The sequence below is a fragment of the Gymnoscopelus braueri genome, assembly GCF_963280865.1.
Source record: "Gymnoscopelus braueri genome assembly, chromosome: 3".
NCBI lineage: Eukaryota > Metazoa > Chordata > Actinopteri > Myctophiformes > Myctophidae > Gymnoscopelus > Gymnoscopelus braueri.
This window is the reverse complement of record NC_137612.1, coordinates 18,806,602-18,814,433: the sequence shown is the minus strand read 5'-3', so window position 1 is coordinate 18,814,433 and position 7,832 is coordinate 18,806,602.

Here is a 7,832-nt window from a genome sequence, read left to right as displayed (position 1 = left end):
ATGACTGATGTAGCTCAATTGGGAATATTTATTTGTGGTGTTGATGCATATCTTTGACAATCACTGAGGAGTTTGTGGAGCTGGTGATGAGACAACATTATGTAGTACTAATCAAAACGTATTGTTAGACCCATCCATATCCAGGGGCTGTGCTCACGTTAGTTTCAATTAGGCAATGTGCGGACATTGGACTACGATATTCCTGAATGTGAAGGGAAGCCAGTGCTAGCATTGACCCAGACTGGCTTGATGGATATAACAGAGCAAATGAATGTGCTTAAAGTGGTAGTTCACCCAAGAAAGGATTTCATTTCTGTCGTTTACTTACCCGGTGATCTCTTTCAGTCACGGATAGTTTTCGTTTGTTCATTCCTTAAGGGTAAATCCCGAATCCAAAGATTAAGACAAAACATAATGAATGGAATTAATCAGAGACTTAATTTAACAACAGCAAAACGACACCGCTCATAGTGTGTCCCAAATGTCTTCTATCATTTTGTATAAAGCTTCGGTAAAAACATCTTCTTCTTCTTGATGAAAATAAACTTTTTAAACACTTCTGGGCTAAAGTCAATGACTTCTTCTTCTTGATGAAAATAAACTTTTTAAACACTTCTGGGCTAAAGTCAATGAGCTCCGGTTGAACCCCAAGGGCACGCCCATGCACATTCTTCGCTCGTGCATGTCATGGTTTGAGCCGGAAGTACAGTAAAGACCATGGACAACCTAAATCAGTAGAGCTCATCCTCCATAAATTGCACAGCAAATTCCATGTTAATCTAGTAGCCAGTAGTTTTGAGATATTTTGTTTGTTTTGGTTGCTTGTTTAGAGAACACAGGACCGTTTATTGCAACAGTGTTTAGTTGTATTCACGAATGACTGAATTGGAGTTGTTCCTTTTTATAAGCCAAGCCAAGCTACTGTAATTCCATACATGAATTAACACCAAATGTGTGGTTATCTACAATAAAGAGCTTTCTTCATATTTATGCAGTGTTAACAATGGTTCAGATTCTCTCTGTGGACCCTGCATTATACTCATTTAGTTTGTTTGACATGCAGGATCTCTCTTTTGTTATTGCGTTGTAAACAATAAGTGCTATGAGTGCCTGATCCCTTTACAACAAACTACCAAAAGATAACAAGACTGGGTCTTAACGGCGTGGCTTCCGAGTGGGTCTCTGATGTCATATTGATGACATTAGCCTGGCCCGAGGGATGGCGGGAAGGTTGGATCTGAGATTATGAATTCAATTTGACTTCCTTGGCCTACTGGCACAAGACATTTGGCTCTGATCGGCCCAGTGGTCTCCAAGATTAGCCATGGATAGTCAGACACACGAACGCTCTTCTAGATGGCTTGCCCCCCCTAGGTGCCACACCATAAAAGGAGTAAATCCGTCCAAGCTTTGCCCAGTGATATGGAGTCATAGGAATATTTCACCCAGTAACAGATCACATATTCTCCATCATAGCCCTTGAGCCTCAAGGGAAGAGAGGGGGGGTGAAGGGAAGTTTTCTGCCAGCTCTTCTCTTTAATGAGGAGAGCACCTTGTTATCCAGGCCTTATGCTGTGCATCTCCTCTTCCTCAGGGCTGTTGTCTTGGGTAAAGCAGGCTGGGGATGGGGGAGGTGAGAGGGACAAGTGAAGGAAGGACAGAGTTCAGCAAAATGTGGAGCAAAATATATCTAGTTACAAATTACCAAATACTCCTTCAAATTGATCTGTATTTCCAGTGAGGAACACATTGTTAAAACAAGACATGTTATGCTAAAGAATTAATGAGAACCCACTTTGAAACCACAATATACAAATAATAAACAAAAGTCAGCCCATTGCTGCTTTCAGTAAAAATAAATAAATGGTGTATTATAGATTATGTCAGCTGCAAGCTCATTAATAATCTCAGCACATATGGGTTATGCAATTTAAAAGCAGAATAAAGAATGTATCAATATTTTCATTAATTATGTTGGGTGTTTAATTCCTGGTTATGCGTCAGTGGGCTGGTTGTTGACAATATTATCCCAGTTTGATACATTATAAAGGCATTTGAGTGCTGTGATTGGATTTAAATAAAACTGCTTATGAGAGTTTGAACAGGAAATCTTATCTTCCTCTCGTATTAGACTGGTTGCTATATTAATTCTAATGAGCATACTGTATATCAACATTATGTTATATTATTGGACGTCTTGAAGCTTGAAAAATGCACAAACACGTGCATTATTGTCAATGCTGCCAACCGGCGGAGAAAGGCACTGTCCCGTCTTTACCACATAATAGGGTGGAGGAGAGGGAGAGCTTGTGTTGGCAGGCAGATTAAGAGCTGGACCCCTGCATTCTTGGAGAATTGCAGGCTTTTAAAGGAGCGATTGCCTCCTCCTCACTCCCTGCTTTCAAATCACTCTCTTGTTTGCCCCTAGGGACACGGTCCACGTGGCCCGCATCCTCAAATACTCTCTCTGTGCTCATCCACTGCTTCGGCTCTCACAACCTCCTTTGATGAGAGACGATGAGACACGTTCTCATGCTTTTGTGTCTCAAGCGTTTCTCGGATTAGTTTACGTTTTAATTATGTAGAAAGTCAAAGTCAACCTAAATTGACCCAATGAAAGAGCCTGAGCTGTAATGGGTCCGTCTTGTTATAGTTACCATATGTTTGCTGTTGAACCAAAATTTGCCTGGCTCCAATTATCCTCAATTAACCTGCGTTTGGCTGTCACTGTGTAGTGCGGTATGATCCTTTTACTAAATCATGACATTGCCTGGTTCACCTCCGTGTTTGCGTCAACAATAATGAGACATTTATGAAGCATGGAATGCAGTCTCGGCCGATTCACCATGACAGCCCACTTACTCAGGCCCTCACATGACCTGCTCCATGTGACAGGGTGTCAGGTCCCCGGGGCCCATCCGAGCCTCCTGTGTCGCTCTGCGTTAGTGTCACACAGCAGCAACCCAGCAGCATGCCACGCAGCCACAAGTCTCGGAGACTCTTACATGTCGTCACTGTCGGGTGGAAACCTTGTATATGGCTAAAACTTTTCAGAAATAGTGAAAATAGCAGACGTACAAGCTCAGAACGTATTGCATCGCATCAGCTATTTTCACTACTTTTGCTTGACACTATTGTACGACAAAGTAAGAGGGATTAAGTGATGAAAAAACAAACAAAAAAATATGGAGATACAAGGTTTCTGCCCGACAGCGACTTTGTGATGTATCCTCGCCGGTTCTGTTTAAAGGAGCTAAATGTCCCATCCACAGACATTTGGGGCCTTTGGCTTACACACATGTCAGCTGCAAATGCAAATGTTGCGTAGTGGAATTAGTCTTACTAGACCATACCCGGTGAAGTGCGCAGGCGAAAGTAGTTGCAAACGTGGGGTTACTGCACGTCCTGTCGCGCGTCCTGTCGTGCCCCCCCCGCGGTCAACCCCCCCCCCCTGTCCTTCTTTTCATAGACCTTGTTGCTTGTAGGGCTCGCTTCGTTTGGCCTTGTTTTCATAGACCTTGCTGCTCGTTTCTCGCGCGAAACCTGGCAACCCTGCTCTCCCATTGTTTGACACATAAACGCTAATAATAAGCTGAGATTTGATGAAATTGAAAAAAGGGCTTCGCAGTTGAATTCAGATGGTAATGGTCAATGGGTGTGTGCAAATTCAGATCAATTGCTCCAGCCACTGAGGAGAACCGGGCACACATTTTTGCTCTCAGAGATTTTTGCTCTCAGAGGTTTGTCAAATTATAGGAGGATGACTAATGACAATATTTACATTCTGTCGTTATATATGACATTTTGGTATAATTTACATCTTGTTCTGATATATCATCTAGTATCTTGCATGAAAGTTGAGCTTTGTGCCATGGTACAATGAACATTTCTGAAAACAAAGCCAGTGGTTTTTAACTGCAAGGCTACTGATGATCACTCACTGTGGTCATCATCCACATCAGGGCATGGCACAGTCCAGCTCATAAACATTTAGCGTTAAAAATGGCCAATAAACCTACATGGACGGGCCGAAATGTACTTTGCCTTTATCAGAATGGAATGCTCTGATCTTCTAATCAAGCACATGTTCTCCTGGCAGGAACATTTGAACAGCTCCCATGGGTTAACTTGGGGGACAAGGTAGCAGCGGGCAGAATGCAGCTGGCAGGTCATTGCCAGAGGTACCCGGAGCTCAGGGCTCATCAAGTTCTCCGGTGAGAGCCAACTCACGGCAAGAACATGCGTAGCAGACCTGAAAAAAAACACTAATTTCATTGAGGTTCGAACGGATGTACATAAGGCTGTGCTGCCGGAAAGATGGAATTTCCCATCATGCAGGCATGACAATAGTGACATGAAGCCTTTGTGGAGAATCCAGGACAATTTAGAGTAGACTATAGAAATGATGACGTAAATGACCTTGTGGGGTGAAGGACGGACTTCTTTCTCTTATGTTTATACAGTATGAAGAAAGTGTCCAAAGTCCCTTACAGGCAGTGTTGGGGAGTAGTTTCACAAGCAGTTTTGCTTTTCTTTTCCCTGTTATATCCTGGTTGTTTGTCAATGCCATTCTAATACCGTTGCTGTCAAGACATCCCTGAAGGCCATCCCAGACAATGCACAAGCCCACTCCATAAGCCTCCTCCACTGTAGTTGCCATCATAATCGGACCCTCTCCCCCACCTTAACCTATGCAAAAAGACGCACACATGCGTCATGGCCTTATCTACGGCCTGGCCTTGTCACTGCTGTTGTATCCTTCGGGGTCGCCTGTGAGGAGCCCCCACAACCCCAGCCCATAGGAGTACGCGCAGTGACAAATATCACGCTTGGCTTCCCTCCCCAGAACACAGGGGCTTGAATAGACGCTCGACAAAGCCGCACTTCATGCTCCCCAGAGGAAGAACCCTAGAGATTTTGTTGACTTCATTGCCTTTCCTCTAGCACCACTTTTTGACCAAAATGTCCACTTGCTCAAAAGAGGTCTCAAAATGTAACGGGCAGATTGCCATGCAACTTATTGAGCATTATTCATGCTCTCTGGAGGATGAACCCTAACCATTTGAGTGCCCTTTTCTCTAGCACCACCTCTAAGGATGCCAATGTCAGTGGGTTTACATATGTTTTGTGTAATGAGCAGCGTCCTCTCTTGCTCCAATCAGGTGCTCATGAAATCACCTGTCAGCAAGCAAGATTCACATGTATTGTGAGCCGAAATGGTTGCTGTGGATGGGGTGTTCCTGGCGCCATAGCCAACCAGCTAACAATCATTATGTCCCTCTTCCCCTTTCTTTAGAGAACCATGTAGACTGGATGGAGCCCACAGACTGACAAGGAAATTGTGATATAAAATGCAATAAAAGCTAGTGTTCGTTATCTGTTTTCATTTGGCCCATCAGTAATGGTGTACTGGTTCCATTACTGTGTCAAACAGTCATCAATCATTTTGCTGATAAACATTAACGCTTAACTACCCTCAAACTTTGGAGGCCTTATGCTGCGTTCACACTGGCAACTAAAAAGATACAAAGCTACAAAGCAAGCGACACAGCATGTCTGTCGCTGACTCACTGTTGACGTGTTGATCTACTACATGCTTGTTGACGTCAAGCATGCGTCTACCGAGTGAGAAGGAATCTAAAGGAAAATGTAAAGCCTGTGGTTAAAAAGAACATGGAACTAGCTGATGTAAATCATTTATTTCCCCCATTACAAACAGGAATTGTGTGAAGAGAGAAGTTACGTGAAAATGGTTAAACAACTTTTGTTTCGTTTTGTAGCTTTGTAGCTTTGTAGCTGCAATTGAAGCCAGCTCAACTTCTTTGTAGATTTTGAAGCAGCTACAAACGTCAGCGACTCAGCGTCACTTTGGATCTTCATGTCACTGGATTCCATTGAAAACTAGAAAAAGTGCTCCTCGGAGCACAGGTCTCCGCCAGGTCAGGTAGGTTATTGTGGCCTCCTGGTTGCGCTATAATAGGCCAATATTTAAAGGGTACCATTTGTTCTTAGGCCTTGCACGGCAATCGGACACTGCATTCATGGTTTGAGGCATTTTGTGCAACTTTTTTTTTTGCTAAATTAGACCTGCTGGTGGCGCTATAACAGGCCAATGTTAAAAGGGTGGCATTTGTTCCTCAACATAGTGTGAATGTGCGTGCAAAGTTTGACCGCAATCGGACGGTGCGTTCATGATTTGCGGAATTTTGTTCAAAACAAGCCACTACTGCAAACTTTAGATGTCAATCTTAGCCAATGAGGATGGAATATGAAAAATCAAACACATCCGTCTTGATCACATGACTATGGAGATCATGTGTACCGATTTGCGTGAAATTTGGATAAAATCGGAAGGAGTAATATAAAGAAATGTGTTTTACATAAGTCGGCCTCCTGGTGGCGCTATAAAAGGCAAATGGGAAAAATGCAGGGCAAAGGTTTTTCCTTGACCTCTAGGGAGTGCGCATACAAAGTTTTACACAGATCGGTGCAGTTATAGGTAAAAACATGAATCGGCCTGTTATAGCGCCACCATGAGGCTGATTTGAAAATTTTCTAGTGGCATTTATTCCTCGGCATAGTGGAAATATGCGTGCAAAATTTCACCGAAATTGCATGCTGTGTTCACGATTTGAGGCATTTTGTTGAAAATGGAGCACTCCTGCAAACTTTGGAAGCCATTTTTAGCCAATCAGAATGGAATATGAAAAATCTGAAAGACCAGTTTTGTTTAATGACTATAGAGATACTGTGTACCGATTTGCGAGATTTTTGGACAAAATCTGTAGGAGTACTGTCAAAAAATATGTTTTGCACAAATCGGCCTCCTGGTGGCGCTATAAAAGGCCCATGTGAAAAATCTGGGGCAGAAGTTCGGAATTGGCATCCAAGGAGTGTGTGTGCACAGTTTCGCTGCGATCAAGCCAACGGTGGCGGAGATTAGCTGGTGACAGACGGACGGACGGACGGACGGACGGACGGAAGGACGGACACACGGACGGAGGGTAAAACATACTCTCTCGCCATGCCTTTCGGCCTGGCGGAGACAATGAATGGTAGCCTGTTGCTAGCCAGTGTGAATGCAGCATGAGTGTTATTATTTTTAAACTACATTTTCTGAATAACTTTAGCTAGGTGAACTATATTTCTCTTGAGAGTAGCGTTGCTGTAATTGTCTCCGCCAGGCCGAAAGGCATGGCGTTTCGGCATGGCGAGAGAGTATGTTTTGCCCCCTGTCCGTCCGTCCGTGTGTGTGTCCGTCCGTCCGTCCGTCCTGTCTGTGTGTTAGCAGCTAATCTCCGGCACCGTTGGCCCGGTCGCTGCAAAACTGTGCACACACACTCCCTGGATGCCAATTCAGAACCTCTGCCCCACATTTTTCACATGGGCCTGTTATAGCGCCACCTGGAGGCCGATGTGTGCAAAACAAAAATGTTCCCATTACTCCTACAGCTTTTAATTAAACGTCATGCAAATCGGTACACAGTATCTCTATAGTCATGTGATCAACCCGGATCTGTTCAATTTCCCATATTCCATCCTCATTGGCTAAGGTTGGCTTCCAAAGTTTACAGGATTGGTTAGTTTTGAACAAACTGCCTCAAATCATGAACGCAGCTTGCCATTTCCATAAAATTGCACACGCACATTCCCACTAGGCCGAGGAAGAAATGCCACTTAAAACTTTTCAAATCAGCCTCATGGTGGCGCTATAACAGGCCAATTTGCTTTTTTAACTATAACTGCACCGATCTGCGTGAAACTTTGCACGCATACTCCCTAGAGGCCAAGGAAAAACATTTGCACTGCATTTTTCACATCTGCTTTTTACA